This window comes from Silene latifolia, chromosome 4, assembly GCF_048544455.1.
Source record: "Silene latifolia isolate original U9 population chromosome 4, ASM4854445v1, whole genome shotgun sequence".
NCBI lineage: Eukaryota > Viridiplantae > Streptophyta > Magnoliopsida > Caryophyllales > Caryophyllaceae > Silene > Silene latifolia.
Window position 1 is genome coordinate 22,502,016 of NC_133529.1, and position 19,759 is coordinate 22,521,774.

Consider the following 19,759-nt stretch of genomic DNA (forward strand, 5'->3'; position numbering starts at 1 on the left):
CTCGTAAGAGGAAAACGATTGATTAATTAAGTTGATTGAGTGTAGTTGGTCAAATTGGTCGGTCATGCAACGGAGAGGCTGGTACCCGGAAAGATCCGAGCTTACGTGGTCGAAAGTTCAAGCACGTAGGCGCCAGTAAGTAAGAACAAAATCTAGAATGCAAAGGGAGAAGAGAAGGGCGGACACTCGCGTGAGAAATATGAGGAGCGAAGGCTCCTATTTATACTAATCACGTGACGGAATTAGGGTTTCGGAGACTCTTTGGAAGTGAATCTCGGAAAGATATGAAAAAGATACGTGAAACATGCGAGAAAGGGCCGGGAAGAGGCGCAATGCCCATCTGCGTCTCTTGGAAGAGGCGCTCTCTGTGCGTCCATTCCCGGAGGTTTCTTCTCGCTGAAGAAAGATTTCCGCGTTTGAGTTATGGTAGGACGGAAATAATTCGAATATCCTTAATATCTTATATGAATATTACGGGATATTATTTGCCAAAAGATAAAATTTATGAAATATGGAATAGAAATATCCGGAACATTCCAGAATATTCTGACTCGGGATTTAACGGTTATCAGAAAATGGAGACGGTTTTTGACCCGGACTCCGAATGTACTCTAATTACTGCCAAAACGACCGTATCGGTGCGTAGATGACATCTAAGAGGTAGACATTTAATATTTGAGCAATCACTTGACGACAATCTTACGAACTATCACAAATCGTTCCGCGTATCAAACATGCAGCCCAATCATCACCGGGTGGTTTGCGGGAGGTGCAGAAACGAGGTATCTACAGAGCCCCCACTTTGACTGAGGCTTGGACAAGGCGAAAGTCAAAGTATAGCCATCAGGTCAATCGAAGATTACAACCTGACGACTATGGCGACGCGAGGCGGCTCGAGGGGTCTGAACCAAGGACCTGTCATCGGGAACATTTTAGAGTCTGTCGACTATCGGGGAGGGTCGTTTAAAGTCCATTAGACTACGTAAGGAAGCTCGCCAGCCATAAGAAGAGACCATACCTGAGACTTCTTCTCGAGATGTTTCCGGAGGTGCGTAGGAGCTAGGGGTAAGACCTAAAGGATATATAGAGGATTGGTGCTAGGGTGTGGGACCCTAAAGGAAATCATTGACGGGAGTGAGGCCAAAAGTAAGTTCAACTTAAGGGGTAACTAAGTTTGGGTATAGGAACTCTATCGGTTTGGGGAACTTCTGGAGAACGACACCTTTGCCGAACTCCGCGGGGAACAAGAAATATTGAAAGCAGCAGGACGTCGGTAGAAACTGCTGGGGAATCCGCTTGCGTCGGTCTCAAGCGAACTTTGGCAAAATTTGAGGTTGAATCTGCTTGCGTCGGTCTCAAGCGAACTCTTGCTGGGGAATATATTGACGACTAGGAACATCTTGATCGTCATGGGAGAAATCTTGAGTGAGCAACCGCAAAAAATCTTTGCTACTGGGACAAATATTTTGACGACTAGGAACATCTTGATCATCATGGAAGAAATCTTGAGTGAGCAATACTGCAAAATACTGCTGCGCTGGGGACAAATATTGAGTGGCAGGACGCGGCTGGGAATCTCGCTTGAGACATAATGAAGGTGTGTCAAATTTTTGTAAGTAAGTAAATGTTCGTTGCGACAAGCAAAATGAGCCTTGGAAGGAATGACAGTCCGCCACTGGCTTGGAAATGCGAACCGGAACGAAAGAAGATCGTCGAACGAACCAAAAGGGTAAAATAGCATCGAGGAAGAGGCTCACCAAAGATGGGCCCACAAATAACGAACTTATAACGAATTTTTGAAAATCCATGTGGAGGGAAAAGAAGGAAGAGGCGCAGCAAGAACTGCGTCTCTTGGAAGAGGCGCAGCGCCTGCTGCGTCTTTTCCCCAATTTGGCTTTCCTGCGTAAAAACGCGAAATCAGAGGCATTGTTTATTTGCATTCGAAACACAAATCACTCGTTTCTCTCTCAAATCTTCACCATTTCCGCCAAGGTTTGATTCAAAAGCTTGCTTTAAACATGACTAATCGAGGTATGTGTCTTGATCTTGCATTAATCTTCTACATTCGTCGAATTTTGAGCCGCGAAAATTAGGGTTTTCGACCCTTTTGATCGAAAATTTGGGGCTTTTCCCCCAAATGGATTTGCCTTGCCAAATCGACACTAGAAATGGATAGGAGGTAGTGTTAGGAACACAACCATGCATTTGCTTCGAATTTTCATCAAGTTTTGAGCCCTTGAGTGAATTTTGAGACGGTTTTACAGCTGAACCGTAAATTGCTTTGAAAATAGCCTTAGGATTGCCCATTTGCGATGAAATTTGATATTTGGGATCCTTGAATGATGGGTAAACTTCCTACCATCTCGGAATTTTGGTTTGTGACAACTTTTTCAGGACACCTTTCTAGGGCATAATCACCGTTATAGCGAAATCGCCGATTTCCGACTCGAACCCAGAACTAGGCTTCGAATTGGACTTGACTTGACCCAATTTATCACATGAGTGACCGGGTTGATGGGAACATGGCCAAGGATGGCACGGGAGGAGCAGTTTCAGGGCTTTGAAGGCTCGAAAACTCTTTAACAAAGGCCAAAGTAAATTTCCTTTCTTTATCAAACTACGAAAGATCGTCATTGATTATTCTGTTTTACAGGCGTGGGTGTACTCCTACTTCCCGAGTCTCGCGCCCAAGAGGACGGAGCCGTTGGAGAGGGCTTATCCCGTGGTGAGGGATTGGGTCATGTGCCGGACGAAGAGCAAGCGTTCTTCTCACAATGTCTACCGGCGGGACGTGAACGCTCTTCAGCTGAGCAGCGTGAGTGTCCCATTTGTATTCATTTATACTTTCCTTTTAATTGATCATAGGAATGATCTGTGCCTTTATATTGTCACAGTGGGTGCCCAGACCTTGGGCGGAGTACGCTGGAGTGCCTCCTTTTGTCGCTGAGGTCCTTCGACCTAGGAGCCCGAGTCGGCTGCTATTGAGGACGTCGATGGGTCCTGTGTGGTACTTGGGCGAGCGGTTGGCTCATCAGTGCTCTCGGGACGTGTTGACGGTTCCCGTCGATCCTCCCAGGACGATGTTTAGGGAGCCTTCTGAGGCTGAGAGGGAGGCGGACTTGGCTGGTGCCAGTGGCGACGACCTTCTTCTGCCTGGCGAGGACTACTCGGCGTTCCTTTACGGGAGGTTGGCTTACTGGCCGGTAGTGGTGAGTATCTTTTACTTTTTTCCTGATTTTGATTTTGAGAATTGCGACGAAAGATCATCGATTAACGAGAGCTATTTGCCCTTGTAGGAGGTCGAGGCGGCGGGCATCGAGCCCCCAGAGTACCCCGAGACCCTTGAGTACACTGACGCGACCGGGAGGACGACGATCTCCGAGCTGCGTGACTTTGACGTAGCTGTGACGGATGCTGGCTTAGATGACTGGCAGCATCTGATTCGGAGGGTGAGCCTCTAACTTGTGTAATTTTTCGTGTAGGAACACATTTGATTGAGTTTGTTCAATTTGCTGAGAATTTCTTTTGATAATGCAGGTCGCGCCGTCCCGATTCGTGGCACTATGGAGGGTGGCCAACCGGTTGCGAGCTACTGTCGTTGAGGCACTCGTCGATGGTCGAGGTCGCCAGGTACGAACCTTACGCCTATTTCTCTTTTGATTTTTGATTTTGCTTGAATTGATTGACATGAGTCAATTTGTTTCTTTATTCTGGTGACCGCGATTTGGAGCGAGAGTTGACCCGATCTCGGGAGGAGACGGCTCGCTTCCGAGGGAGCTCGAGGTTCGGGACGCCGAGATCGCCGTTCTTGTGGCGAGAGTTGCCGAGTTGGAGGGCGCCCAGCAGTAGTCTTGTGTAGTTTTGTAGACTTGTACATTTTGGACATTTGATTTTGAAACATTTTTGGACTCTGTTTGGGGCGCAAGCCCCCAGTTTGCTTGTACTTTTGGACTTCGTTCGGGGCGCAAGCCCCCAGTTTGCTTGTACATTTACTTTGTTTGGTGTATATACGACGGCCTGAGTGCCTTTGTTCTTTGGGTTGTGTTGCTTGTACTGCAGGTTAGTTCTTGAACAGGTTTGGTAGATAACGGTTTACGCCGTCATCTTTCTTGAAATTTACATAGAAATCACGCAAAACATACATTTTATATACATAAGGCCTTTAATCAGCGCAAAATGAGACGCAAAAGATCACAAAAGTGCAAAAATTTTACCGGAAATGACCGGACGGTAGGGAGGGTTACCCCCTAAAAAAAGAAAAAAAGAAATCTATAAGTTTAGAAAATGAAATGAAATAATAGAAATCAATATACACAAGTCAAAATTAAAGGGAAAATTATGTTTAAAATGAAATATGCGAATGTGATATAATGGCAGAAATGTCGATGTTGCCTTGAAATGCGTGCCCGCGGATCTAGGAGGCCTGAACCATGGTAAACTTTTCGTATTTACCAAAATAAAACCCCGCAGGAATAGGAAATCATGCGTTATAGAATTAGGAAAGATCCAACGCGAAAATCACAGAAGTGAGGCTGGGGAAGAGGCGCAGCATGAGCTGCGTCCCTTTGAAGAGGCGCAGCAGGCGCTGCGCCTGTTCCCAAGCTGGTCCGTTCTGGCGGATTTTTGGAAACAACAATTAGTATAAATAGAAGCGTCGACGAAGCTTAAATTCACACAAATCTTTCGTCTCTTCTTCGTCTATTCACATAAAACTCCCAAAATAAATTTTCAAAAAGGGAATTGTCATCATGAATACTTTGGAGATCTGCTTGAAGGAATGGACCAACGAGTTTTCAAATATGGAGAAGCATGACATGGGTGCTTATAACCTTGGGTCTTTGTTGAGTTTGAAACTCATTAAGGTAGTAAAACCGTTCTTGGATGCTTGCCTTGACTATTGGGACCCGAATTATCATGTTTTCGCGTTCCCGGGAGGTGATATTTGCCCATTTCCTGAAGAAATTGCTGCTATTGGTGGGTGGGACCCCGAACATCTACCTGCCATTCCTTCCACTTCACAAGGGTATAAGAGCAAATTCAGAGACTTGCTTGGACTGACTAGACTTGAGGTGGACCGCTTAGTTATCCCGAAAGGCGTGAGAATGTTGGACTTTGTAGACCGATTCATCGACAGGGCCGACCCTACTGTTTCTCATGTTGCCAGGAGGAGGGCATTTGGCTTTTGTTTGCTGCACGTGTACGTCTTCTAGGGACACGTTGACGAAGACCTGAGAGGTGATCCTCGTCTTTTGGGTCTTATTGAGCAAATGGAGTTGCGCAGGAGCCCAGCTTGCTTATGCTTAGGAGAGATCATCTTGGGTTTGGATAATAGGAAATCCAACCGCGATTTGCCGTTCTTGGGGAGTCCCGTCATTTTGCAGGTAAAAGACATCTTTCTTTTTTTTTTTTTTTTTTTTTTTTTTTTTTTTTTTTTTTGTGACTAATGCCTGCTTCTGGTAGGTTTGGCTTATGGAACGGCTCCGATTGATCGAGCCCCCAGTTCATGCACTTTCCTATCATGCTCGTTCGATTGCGATGAGGACGCGGTTGTACATGGTGGACTTCACCCGGGTCTGTGACTATTGGAAGAACAAGCTGAAGAATGATGATGGTCCGTTGATTAGGTGGGTTGTACCGTGGTGGCATCTCAAGTCTCACATCCTTTGGAGTATCTTCTTTGGATCCCACTAGGTCCGTGCGCATTCCGGGATTGGAGTTTATGGTATGCATCTTTCCGGAAAGACTGATGAGGCAAGTTGGGCTGAAGCCGACGATCCCTAGGCTTGATACCGTCCCCATGATGCTATGGCACTTACTACGGAAAGCCGAAGAGAGTAGGCTATTAAATGGGCCCAAAGAAACATGTGGTTCTTGAGCTTCTCCGCCAATGCTTTGTGGGTGTCGGATTCTTATCTGAGGTGGAGAAAGGTTGCAACTCCGGAAGAGCGCGAGAGACTGAGGAAACGCGAGCCTGTTGACTACAAGGTGCGCGAGGGAGAGAAAGAGAAGGAGAAGCATCCGAGAGGGAGGAGAAGAAGCGGGTTTGGTCGTTCATCCTTGAAGAAATCAAAGACTACTCTGTCGCGGAAATGGTGGTTGGCAAGAATGGAAGAGTCAGGCCTCGAGAAAGACCGTTGGTGATTAGGTCTGAAGTGGTGCAAGAGCGCCCGGCTCGAGGTCGTGACGGGAAATATGACAAGAATGACAAGGGCAAGGGGAAAATGGAGGACTAGCCCAAGTCTCTTTATTTATTATTTTATTATTATTATTATTGTTGTAATAAAAAGGAGGGATTTTTAGAATCCTAGCCTATTCTATTTTTATTATGTAACGTACTACTATTATTATTAGAAAGTGAATGAAATAAAAAAGGTTAAATGGTTATGAAACCGTTGAGATTTTCCACTTATTATTCTTGTCGAATTTCAAATGCAATGCAAATGTCCTTCTATTTACATTTTAGATATAATGGGTTGAATCCCGTGAAGGATTGCCTACGTATTCACTTGAAAAAGCGAAATCAAACCCTTGCGCGTAGTTCGAGTAAATGTAAAAGAATAATTGTTCGAAGCAAGAGCTTGTAATGAACATAGAAAATAAGCATGAGCTTTTACTTAATCTGGAGGTGCGAATTTAGTTTGTTTGATGATATGAGGATGACAAACTTGTCAAAATGCAAGAGCACAGTGACACTAGCTTATTTCAGCTTGGCCAGGGGCCGTTTATTTAGTGCCACAAGTGCGACACATGGGTTTACGCGAGGCGCGTTTTTGTCCTATTCTAGGCATAGTACCGTTTCAATTGATCAAGGTTTGTGGGGTTTGAAAACTCATTCCCATCTAGGTCTGTAATTCTAACCGCACCCCCGGGAGTATGGATTTGACTAGAAATGGTCCGGCCCAATTAGGTTTGAATTTTCCCCTTGGGTCGACAGGTAAAAGAGCTCTAACCGATTTGAGTACTAAATCTCCTTCTTTGATGTTTCTTGGCCTAACCCTTTTGTTGAAAGCTCGTTTGATACGTGCTTGATATATTTGGACATTATGCAAGGCGCGTAGCCTACGTTCATCCAGGAGGATGAGTTCTTCATATCTATCCCTCTTCCAATCGGCCTCCGGGATTTGACTTTCTAGTAGAATGCGCAGGGATGGTATTTCTAGCTCGACTGGTTGTACGGCTTCCATGCCATAGGTCAAATAGAAAGGAGTAGCCCCAGTGGGCGTCCTGACAGATGTACGATACCCCCATAAGGCAAAGGGTATTTTGCTTGGCCAATCTCTGTAGTTGTCGATCATTTTCTTGAGAATCGTGACAACATTCTTGTTTGCCGCCTCTACCGCACCGTTAGTCTGTGGTCTATAGGGCGAAGAGTGGTGATGCTTAATCTTATATTTTGCTAGCAATTGCTCGGTTTTAGCTTGGAAGTGTGACCCATTATCGCTAATGATCTCATGTGGGCAACCATATCGACAGATGATGTTATTTTGTATGAATTTGGCCACATTTTTGGCCGTAAGACCAGTGTAGGAAGCCGCTTCTACCCATTTGGTGAAATAGTCAATTGCCACTAGGATGAAACAGTGACCTCCTGTTCTGGCTGGGGTTATCTTCCCGATTATGTCAATTCCCCATGCAGAGAATGGCCAAGGAGATGTCATCGTGTAGAGCAACGAAGGAGGGACATGTTGTACATTCCCGAAGATTTGACAATTGTGGCAGTGTCTCACGTATTTGATGCAATCGGATTCCATTGTGGTCCAATAATATCCCAAACGTGTGATTTTCTTTGCCATCATGGGCCCACTCATGTGAGGACCGCATTCTCCGTCGTGGACTTCTTCCATCACCTTTCGTGCCTGTGAATGATCAAGGCATCGTAGGACTACACCAAGAGGTGTTCTTTTGTATAATTCTCCTTGCATCAGAATGTATTGGGAAGCTAGTAGGCGTATAGCGCGTTGTCCCCTTTTGTCCATATCTGGTGGATAGGTACCATTAAGCTTGAAATTCAGGATTGCTTGGAACCAGGGTTCCTGTGCGATTTCTTCTTCATCGGTGATTTGATGGACATAAGCCGGCTCTGACCGTCGTTCGATACACAAAGGCATTTCCATCATGTGATCTGGCATATTTATCAAAGATACAAGTTTCGCAAGAGCGTCTGCAAATTGATTTTCCTCCCGAGGTAGGTGTAGGTACGTTACATGATCAAAGAATTGAGCGACTTGGTCTATCCTAGCCTGATAGGGTGCGAGGCTTTCACTTCGGATTTCCCAAGATCCTGTAACTTGGTTGATGATCAGTGATGAATCCCCATGTACTCGGAGGTTTTTAATGCCTAAGCTTACTGCCGCTTGTAGTCCAATGAGGCAAGCTTCGTATTCTGCAGCGTTGTTTGTCACCTCGAAGTCGAGTTTGACAAAGATTGGTGTATGCTCACCTTCAGGAGAAATGAGCAACACTCCTATTCCGAATCCTCTTAAGTTTGATGCTCCATCAAAGTATAGGTCCCAGGAGTCTACATCAGTTTGAAGTATGTCCTCGTCGGGAAATGACCAAGTATCTATGGTTTGTGCGTCATTTGATAGGATTTTCTGCGAAGAATTCGGCGACGGCGCGACCTTTTATAACTTTCAGTGGCACATATTTGAGGTCGAATTCTGAGAGCATCAAAGTCCACCTTGCCAGACGTCCGTTGAGGACGGGTTTCTCGAAGAGGTATTTGACTGGGTCCATTTTGGAGTATATCCTGACGGAGTAGCTAAGCATATAGTGACGTAGCTTCTTCGTTGCCCACACAAGAGCGAGGCATGTCTTTTCGAGTTGTGAGTATTTGCACTCATATTCCAAGAACTTCTTAATTAGATAGTAAATAGCTCTTTCTTCGCTTCCTACGGTTTGAGCAAGCATGGCACCCATGGCGGTTTCCGTTACTGTGAGATATAAACCAAGAGGTTGTTCTCGTTGTGGCGGCATGAGCACTGGTGGTTTGGCCAATATCTCCTTGATTCGGTCAAACGCCTTTTGACAATCGTCATCCCACATGGTGTGGTCTGTTTTCTTGAGTTTCTTGAAGACAGGCTCACAAATCATCGTAAGTTTCGATATGAATCGACTTATGTACTGTACTTTTCCCAGGAATCCTCTGACTTCTTTTTCTGTTTGAGGTTGTGGCATTTCGATCAGAGCTTTGATTTTTGAAGGATCTATTTCTATACCGCGTTGGCTAACGACGTATCCCAGGAGTTTCCCAGATGTTACCCCAAATGTGCATTTACGGGGTTGAGTCTCATGTTGTACTTTCGTAGCCTTGCGAAGAACTTGCGAAGGTTCGCAATATGTCCCTCTCTTTCCTTGGATTTGACGATCATGTCATCTACGTATACCTCAACTTCTTTGTGCATCATGTCGTGTAGGAGTGTAGTTGCGGTGCGTTGGTATGTAGCTCCGGCGTTGATCAATCCGAACGGCATTACCGTATAGCAATAGGTTCCCCATTGGGTGACAAATGCGGTCTTGTGCATATCTTCCATGGCCATCTTGATTTGGTTATATACCGCGTACCCATCCATGAAGGATAGTAATGCGTGGTCTGCAGTATTGTCCACTAATATGTCAATGTGAGGTAGAGGGAAGTCATCTTTTGGACTTGCTTTGTTCAAGTCCCTAAAGTCAACACAAACACGGATTCTCCCATCCTTTTTGGGTACGGGTACTATGTTAGCTACCCAGTCAGAATACTCGGAAACTTTGATGAACCCGGCTTTGAATTGCTTGTCCACTTCTTCCTTAATCTTTAGAGCCCATTCTGTTCTCATTCGTCGAAGCTTCTGTTTCACAGTTTGAAACCAGCTTAATCGGAATCCTATGCTCGGCAATATCCCCTGTCGATTCTGGCATGTCTTTGTAAGACCAAGCGAAAACGTCTTTGAATTCATTTAGGAGGTCTATGAAATCGGCCCTTTCGGTTGAGCTCAAGGTGGTCCCTATCCTAAGTTCTTTGGGTTCTAGTTCAGTTCCTACATTGATGGGTTCGGTGTCCTCTATTACTGGTCCCCCTTCCCCTTCCTGTAGTATTTCTTTGGCTACGTAGGGAGGTATTTCGGTCAAGTCTGGGTCTTGGTCATCCTCAGTATCATCGTAAACAGAATTGCACTCAAGATAACGCAAAGAGTAAGCGTAACTCGATTTATTCATATTAAGATTTGAGTAAAGTTGAAACAAAGAAGCCAACTGATCCATGGTCAGTGGCGGCAAAGAGACAAGATAATTGGGGCATTTCCGAACTACCGTGACTACTCGAGGCTAAGCTAGGAGAAACGAAGGAGTGGGGATGACAACAGGAGTAGATTCTCTAATGACTTTTCTAGACTCCGACTCCGACTCGACTCCGACTCGAACTCGTCGTCTTCTCGGTTCTCCTTTGAACATCTCTCCTTCTCCAGTGGTGAGCTTGAAGAGTCTTCCTTGGTTGTTAGTCCATTTGATAGATTTTCTCCACCCTTTCTGCTGCTTTGTGTCGATTTCTGTGATCAACGCGGTGGGGTTGAAGCGATCGTCCTGAAGTATCATAGTAATGATCTCATCCTGCACGGCCCTAATGAATCGATCTACACTCCTTGCCCATGTGATGAAGTCGGAAATGGTAGAGGAGATAGTAGAGTAGAGCCTTTCCTTCTCAATTGCATGAATTTCATTTTCGGTGGGAGAAATGAGGTGTGAGCAATCTAAGGTAGATTCGTCACTTGTAATCACTAGAACTCCAAGAGGATTCTGAGTGTTGTTGGGCTTACCTCCTGGTGGAATTGGAAGCCGACCATCTTCAATCATATCTTGAAGCACGTGTTTCAACTTGTAGCATTTTTCTGTGTCGTGCCCTTTGCCCCTATGGTATTCACAGTATGAATTTTCATCCCAAAACTTGGACTTCCTTTCGGGTTCGGGAGTAGGTCCAATGGGTTGGAGTTTACCTTGCTTCATTAACCTTTTTAGAGCATTGGAGTACGTATCCCCAAGGTTCGTGAATTTTCTTGGTGGAGTAGTTTTCTTAGATGGCTCGAGAAGGTTAACTTCGTCGGTCTTGCTAGTAGAGCCGTATGAACGACTTGTGGACCCTTGATATCCTCGACCTACCGTTTTGGATAAGAGTCCTTTACGGATGTCATCATCAATTCGTGTCCCTAATACGGTTAAGTCCTTGAAAGTCTTGATGTTTTGATATCTCAAATGGTTGGCATATATGGGCTTGAGATTATCCACAAATTTTTCCATAAGAGTAGCCTCATCCGGGCGTTCAACTAGTTGAGTACTAGTCTTCCTCCACCTACTTAGAAAGTCGGTGAATCCTTCTTTGTCATTTTGGGTAAGAACCTCTAGAGTACGCATGTTGACTTGGATCTCGGCATTATCCGCATATTGTTTAGAGAACTCGATTGCGGCGTCTTCCCAAGTAGCGACCTTCTTGTGATCTAAAGTGTAGAACCATTGCTTCGGGATGGTGTCAAGAGATGAAGGAAATATCCTTAAGAACATCTCAGGTTTGATGCCTTTGATAGACATGTAATCCTTGAAGGCGCGGATGTGATTCAAAGGGTTCTCATGCCCCTTGAACTTAGGGATATCCGTCATGCTAAAGTTAGTTGGCAATTTGGAATTGACGGCTTCATACTTGTGATTGTTTTCCCTATAAATGTCATCCCCCTTAAGGTACATCAATTGCTCCTCGAGGTATTGGAGTCTTTTCTCAGCTACAGTCGTCCCTATGATAGGATTCTCATCCCTAGACTCGTCATCGGAGTTACGTAGTACTTCACTTTTAAGGGGAGGCAACCTTCCCTCAACGGAGAAGATACAGCCTTCGATAAGCTCAAGGTGGGCGTATGTTTGTTCTTGGGTAACTTGCATTTGGGCTAGCGCGGCTAGGATTCGATCATTACTATCTTGAATTTGCTGGAGATTCGTTTCATCACTTGATCCGGGCATCTTGGAAACTAGATAAGAGATCGGCGACGAATCAAAACACGATCGACCATTCTATCACACTTGCTAAAAGAGGAAAAGTTTTGACTCGTGAAGTGGGTGTGTGCCACTTGTGTTGAGTGAGTTTTGAAGAGAGACAAGGTCTTTGAAAATATGTGTCCTAGTCAACTGTAGTGTAGTTGTAGGAGTGGACTCGAAGTGAGGTTTTGAAATTGGCTTGTGGCCCGAATTTTGACACGACAAACGGACAGAGTTTTGACCGGATTTTGCGCTAATTGAAGGCCTTTTTTCGAAATTTTGTTTTGAAATTGGGTTTTGATTTTTGAAAATTCGTCATGATTTTGTTTAGAAATGGTGATCACGTAAGGTTTACACATTTATACAAGCATTATAACGGGATGCTGAGTGCATTTAGAAGGGTTTTGGTTGAAAGGGTGGGTTGCCATACCGAACCATCAAACCCGAAGTCTGTGGAGAGGCTCGTGCCAAACAAGAGTAAGGCCGATTCCTAGTCCATTTCCTCAAGTAGTGAAGGCCCTTGATACAAACAAGAGTAAGCATCATGGTATGGATGACGTCAATCGCTATCCATCCTTAGGCCCAAATAAGAATTAGGACCGTTTAGACGGGACGATTGGTCGAAGGGGTTGGGTTGGGCCTAGGAAGGCCGAATAAAACAGTCTAGGAAGACCGAGTTATGAAAACCGACGATTGTCTTGTACAAACTATTCCCTAACCTTGTTCAAGTTTCACCCTTGGCTACACGTAAGTGTATTATCCCCAGCGGAGTCGCCAAACTGTGGACAGCGGGCCGCCCACGGGGGCGCTTGGTGAAGGTCGAAACAAGCGTTTGCATTTTGTATGGAGTCGCCACCAATTTTTATGGGAAATTGGAACCGTTCGAATACCTCGTGTCATGTCAAGACACAAAGTAGTGACATGAACACTAAGCAATCGTTACCCTTAGCATTCTATGTCTAGAATGACTCTCGTGGATGCCAATGAACACGGGTGCTCACGGAGATCTGGAGTAAGGGGTGAGGGTACGTATTAGGAAGCTCTTTTGATCGAACACCTAATCCCGCCCGCCTCGATAGCGGCCTCTACTAATGATTAGGGAAGTTATTCGTACTTGATATATCGTCGGCTATATGCATGCAATGCAACATCCAAGTTTTAATCCTAGCATGTGAAGATTTAACTAAGTCGGTTGACACGTAATTAGCATACAATTGGGTCGAAGTAGGATTTAATGTTGATTTATATGTGAAAACATACAAATGATAAAAGAAATACAATAACTATGAATTACAATAATGAAAATTACATTAATTACAAAGGAATAGGCGATTTATGTCGAAAATACCTTTAAAACGGATAATTTGAGAAAAAGAATAAAAGAAGGAATTACGAACAGAACAGAAGTGATAATACGAATAATAGTTGATTAATACGTAAGCTAATTAGCTAAGTCAAGGCAGAAACGGAGTTCAGGGACAGAAATCATCCTGGAACAGGCGCAGCAGGACTGCGCCCTCTGGAAGAGGCGCAGCAGTTGCTGCGTCTGTTCCAAGGGTGAGTTCTGGCTGTGAAGCCGGAACTGCAACTCGTTAATGTTAATTGGTGATTTTGATGATCGATTAAATTATTTATTCGGATGAAAGTCATTAATATGTTATTTAAAACATGAATGGGTCATGAAAACAGTAGAACATGAATGAGACGGAATTATGATGGATTAACTACAGGAGTGAAAAATATTAATGAGCCAAACAGATTAAATCAATTAACTAAGTTAGATGCAATGGATTGATGACGAATATACGATGAACATGACAAAGGACAGATTAAACTATATCAAGGACGAATTCCAGAAACCCAATATGGATGAATTGAATCTCTACAACCCGGAATTGAATTCAATGACGAAAACCCGCAAATATTGGATTATTTGGGATTTAAGTCGGATTTGATGAATTAAACATGGGAATGACGATAATTAATATACATATGAAATTAATATGTTATCACGATGAAGAATTAACAGACGAAGCAAAAGAAGGATTTTGGATACGAACTTCGAGGAGGACAACGAGGAAGAAAGGAAGCGAGGAACTGCGCGGCCTCACGAAGAGGCGCGGCGCAGCTGCGCTCCTTCGAAGAGGCGCAGCAGTTGCTGCGTCCTTTCTCGATGGTTATCTACTGGAAATCCGCAAAAACAGGTTTTAACAAAGGGTTTTAGAAATCGGTTTTAATGGTACTTTCGACGTAAATCTTACAATTGATGATACGAAAAGTAAATTACAATAAATAAAAGGGAAATTTACACCCTCAGACTTACATGTTGACGAAATGAGAAGGACTAAGATATCGATTAGTGAATGCTCGACGCGAATGCAAAGAGAATGCCCTCGTAAGAGGAAAACGATTGATTAATTAAGTTGATTGAGTGTAGTTGGTCAAATTGGTCGGTCATGCAACGGAGAGGTGGTACCGGAAGATCCGAGCTTACGTGGTCGAAAGTTCAAGCACGTAGGCGCCAGTAAGTAAGAACAAAGTCTAGAATGCAAAGGGAGAAGAGAAGGGCGGACATTCGCGTGAGAAATATGGGGAGCGAAGGCTCCTATTTATACTAATCACGTGACGGAATTAGGGTTTCGGAGACTCTTTGGAAGTGAATCTCGGAAAGATATGAAAAAGATACGTGAAACATGCAGAAAAGGGCCTGGGAAGAGGCGCAGCAGCCACTGCGTCTCTTGGAAGAGGCGCAGCTCCTGCTGCGTCCATTCCCAGGAGGTTTCCTCCTGCTGAAGAAAGATTTCCGCGTTTGAGTTATGGTAGGACGGAAATAATTCGAATATCCTTAATATCTTATATGAATATTACGGGATATTATTTGCCAAAAGATAAAATTTATGAAATATGGAATAGAAATATCCGGAACATTCCAGAATATTCTGACTCGGGATTTAACGGTTATCAGAAAATGGAGACGGTTTTTGACCCGGACTCCGAATGTACTCTAATTACTGCCAAAACGACCGTATCGGTGCGTAGATGACATCTAAGAGGTAGACATTTAATATTTGAGCAATCACTTGACGACAATCTTACGAACTGTCACAAATCGTTCCGCGTATCAAACATGCGGCCCAATCATCACCGGGTGGTTTGCGGGAGGTGCAGAAACGAGGTATCTACACATATGCCTAAGGCTAGGGTGAGAAAACACTCCCTTTGGGCTCACATAGAACTCTATGCTCGGATAACCCGGGTTAACTCAACAGATAAGGATGATAGGAATTGCAACAAGCAAGAACGGATATGGAAAAAGACATGGAATCAAATAACATGGAAGGGATAGGAAATCCATGGTCGACTCCTTAAAATTGCCTTAATAGCACACATGGAAAATGATGAACTTTGTAAAATGATGCAATTTCAAAACTCGACTCCAATGCAATTTTACTCAAACTTGACTCAATGCGAAATGCTATATTAAAACTTTTAGCATAAAGGTCATTTGTTTCAAATGTCTCGAAAATTTTAATACAAGGTAATCCGTCATAGGATGGTACATGTCACTATAGATCAAGTTCAAAATATAACTATTCGATTTGTGTAAAACATGACTTAGAAAAATAAAAATCCGGGTAGTTGTATCATTCACTTGATTCACACCATTTTATAGTAAAATTCCAAAATAGTATTACAGTTTTACAATATTATTAAACCATATTCGGGTAAATTTCAAAATTGTTCATATTCCTCACTTGGTTCAAAATTTTAAGCTAAAATTTGCAACGAAATCTTCATTTCCAAGACAATATACCACACTACTAGGGATAACGGTTGATACGTGCATTTTATATAGTCTTTTTAGTCTATTCTTGCACGCATCTTTATGCTATTTTAGTAGTTATTTGCTACGAATATACCCCGAATTGCATACTTTGGAAGTTCTTGTATTAATTGTAGGAATGAGCTTAGAGATGCGTAATCAAGCCTAAAACATGTCCCTACGCATGCATTTAGGAGAAGAGTTGAGTCGGAGCTTGGGAAGTACTATTTTGAGATGCGCATTGGAGTAAGAAAGTTAGGCGAGCCAAGAGAGTGCTTCAACTTGCCAGTTCCTGCTTGTAAGAGCCATATCTCGAGTTATAAAACAGTTATTGAGGTGAATATAGTTGGAGGTGAAAGCTTATCCTCTTAGCTTTCCAACGCCACCAACCACGCCCTATTTGTCCAAGTAACGAAGGAATGACAGCCGTTTGAAGTTCGGTCTTGAAGCGAGAATTACCTTGGCCGAGAAGTGCTCGATCGAGAACTATTTCTATTCGATCGAGAGCCCATTTGCTCGATCGAGAGCTACTTCTTCTCGATCGAGTGATTAAAGGGAAAGAAGTCCTCGATCGAGAGGAATTGTTCTCGATCGATAGGAATGCTAAGGAATATCACTCGATCGAGAGCCTTAAGTGCTCGATCGAGCAACAATCTTTGACGGGCTTGGTCTGTTTCGTTAATTAGGTTTTATTATGTTATGTTTTTGCTATAAATAAGGCTTGCACGCCAGTTTTGGAGAAGGACGTTACTCTACTCTCTTTCTCTCCTCTCTAATTTATTCTTAACACTTGGTCACCGCTACTTTGGCTACTGTTCCTTTAATTTCCGGATTAATTTCAGTAATTCCTTTTTCCCTTTTCTCTCTTTAATTTATTTAATGTTTATTATTTCTTCTTCTTTATTTCTCGTTTCCCCTTTAATTATGTCTAGCTAAATCCCCTTAGTATGTTAGGATTAGGGAAGCCGTGGTAGCGATGTTTTAATTGACTTTCTTAGATTAGCCTTGCGATAGGAATTGTATTAGGCAATTTAATTGTTATTCGGTCGAATGAATGCATGCAGGAGACCAATTTATCTAGTTAACCCCGACCTGGATCGAAAGATTGGAAGGGAAGGCTTGCTTAATTACAATGGGGTATTGTAGTGAGGGCGAAAGCTAAGCTATTTACGCTCTAGAGCGGTTTAAGGACCGAAAGGTGACGACCATAGCTCTTCTTATCAATAGTCTAATCGCCTTAGTATTTCCGATAGTGTAGCTGCCACGGTGGACCGACTCTTAGCATACTTCCTTTCTTTTATTGTTAACTTCCTTTATTCTTTTTCTCTTGCCTTTAGCTTGATAATTTAGTTAGTCCAAATCAATCAAACCCCAAACATTGTGACATTAGACGGATAAATAGACAAATAGATAGTACACCGCCTCCCTGTGGAGATCGACCCTACTTACCGTGACACATTAGTAGTACTTAGGTATTTATTTTTGGTACGAAACGACAAAATCAAATTTTGGCGCCGTTCTTGGGAAGCAATCTATTTATTTATTTGTTAAATTTTATCTGTTTTTAGCTTCAAGGGATTTATCCCTTGAGGCCGTTTTAATCTTTTTCCTTGAGTGTTGTTTTGATAGGCCTTACAGGTATTACCTAGACAGTTCTAGGTGAAAGATCGTCAAAGGGAAGGCTTGAGTACCTTTGACCCGTCACCTATGTCCCATTATATGGAACAACAGGTGATTTACTGCGGGAGATGTGGTGCTGCTGGGCATGATGCAGTTTGTTGTCTGACAGGGAATGACGAAGCCTACGCGTTCCAACAGCGTAGACGAGCTAGTCAAGCAGCTGTAGTTGTGCCGCCACATCCACCCTATCAATGGCCACCGCAACAAGATCCTCCCGATATACAAGAAGAAGAATTTACGGAGCTGAAATCTTTATTGGAGACACTTGCATCTCAAATGCAAGCTCAGCAAGATTATGATAGACAATTCTACTCGCGAGTTGATGAGCTCGAATCTGTAGTTGCTCAGTTAGCAGCTGAGATGCAAGAAGAAGAGGTATACCTTGCTGAGAGCGGTCTTTCCCCTGAGGAAACCGTGTTACCCAATGCTGACGATGACCTCTATGACTCGGATGACGAGTTTCTATCATATTTCAATGCCTCACGCGAAGATTTCAGCCCTATACAGGAGGAATCACTTGATCGAGTGACTAATATAGGTCGATCGAGTGATTTGCCAGGAGAAAGTGCTCAATCGAGTGATAATTCCACTCGATCGAGTGGAATTCAGGAGGAAGTTGGTCGATCGAGTGATTATTTTGCTCGATCGACTGAGTTGGCCATTGGGAGCTATGATTCGTCATGTGGGTTTGATTTAGATGATGATTTTGACGATGACAATGGATACGGTGAGTCTCCCCTATTCAAAGCCGAGTTGGATGCGCTTGAGGCTGAGATTTACGGGATGAATTCAACTGAGGGCGACGAAAGGACAGCTGAGTCGGTAATTACTCCTAGCGCGGATGAGGTAATAAATTCTTTTATCTACGATTCCGTCATTGAGAGCGATCTACCTGAGGTAATTAGCGGTAATTTTATTATTGTTAATTTTCAAAGTAAGCTACCTCATTTGACTCGTGCTAATTCTTTTAATGCTATACCCCCTCCCATGTGGACGTATAACTTAACTGCCTTTCGCCGTACTTGTCATGTTAAAATTGCTAATCTGAATCGGGACCCTAATATATTGACAATTGCTCCCGCGCTCCTTTATTTTGTGGATAAATTTAGGAGCGCTCATAGGAAATTTGTTAGACTTAAACGGTTGTTTAATCTTATTTCTTATTTTTGTATTCCACTCGGTGCTACTTATCTTTGTTTTGTGTAGCACATGCATGGGATGTACGATCTAATGTGCGCGCTTTGAGTCATTTTGATCGTAGTGATTATAGAGGCTCGAAAAAAAAGGAGGTCGATTTGGGACTGGATTGAAGCTAGCGCTACCCGGGAGGCAACCCGGAGATTTTATTTTGCTTTTTATTTAATTTCAGTTGTAATAAATGGTTTTTATACCATAGACTTTATCAATTTGCTTGTCTAGTTAGTTTACGGGCTGTTTTTATTGCGTTTTTGCGGGTAACACGCCGAGAAGTACTCGATCGAGTAGTTTTTCTACTCGATCGAGCACTTTTGTGATGAATTCACTCGATCGAGTGAAATATTTACTCGATCGACTACCGCAAAGGGAGAAGCGCTCGATCGACCACAACACCATTCGATCGAGTAGTTTTGAATGCCCATTTCACTCGATCGACTCTTTGTTCAACCGCCATCGAGTGTTTTTGACTTGGATTAGCTTACTGAGACGGTTTTCCGGGCCTTTAGCAACCTCCCATGTTCATGGTCGGTTTGGGGAGGTCCCCTTATTCGCGCATTTTGTGAGTTTTTCCGTATTTACTCTTTTCCTCCTTTAGTTTGCATTTCCTTTCCATGTTTTGGTACAATGGGGGCATTGTACGGTTTGGTTTGGGGAGGTTATGCATCCATATCCATGTCTGCATATTGTTTTTATTGCATTTCAGTTATCACATTTAATTTATGTTTGCATTGTTGTTTATTTTCATTAAAATTCAAAAAATTCAATAAAAATTGAAAAATTGTTAAAATTCAAAAAATTTCACGTTTAATTTAGCATATAGGTTGAGTCGGAACGGTAGATTTCCATGATGATAATGCACTATAACTTGTCAATTTACTTGAGCCTTGCACTTCCGTTGATAGTTTTTAGCTTTGTCATACGCATAATCTACGAATTTCTGTTCAAATATAAGCTGACTGTTTAGACTTGACCTATAAATTGGCAAACTACTTAAAAATTCTGAGATTTAGAGCCCATAACTGGTGACATTCATGACCAGTTCATAGGGAATTTTGAGTAGTA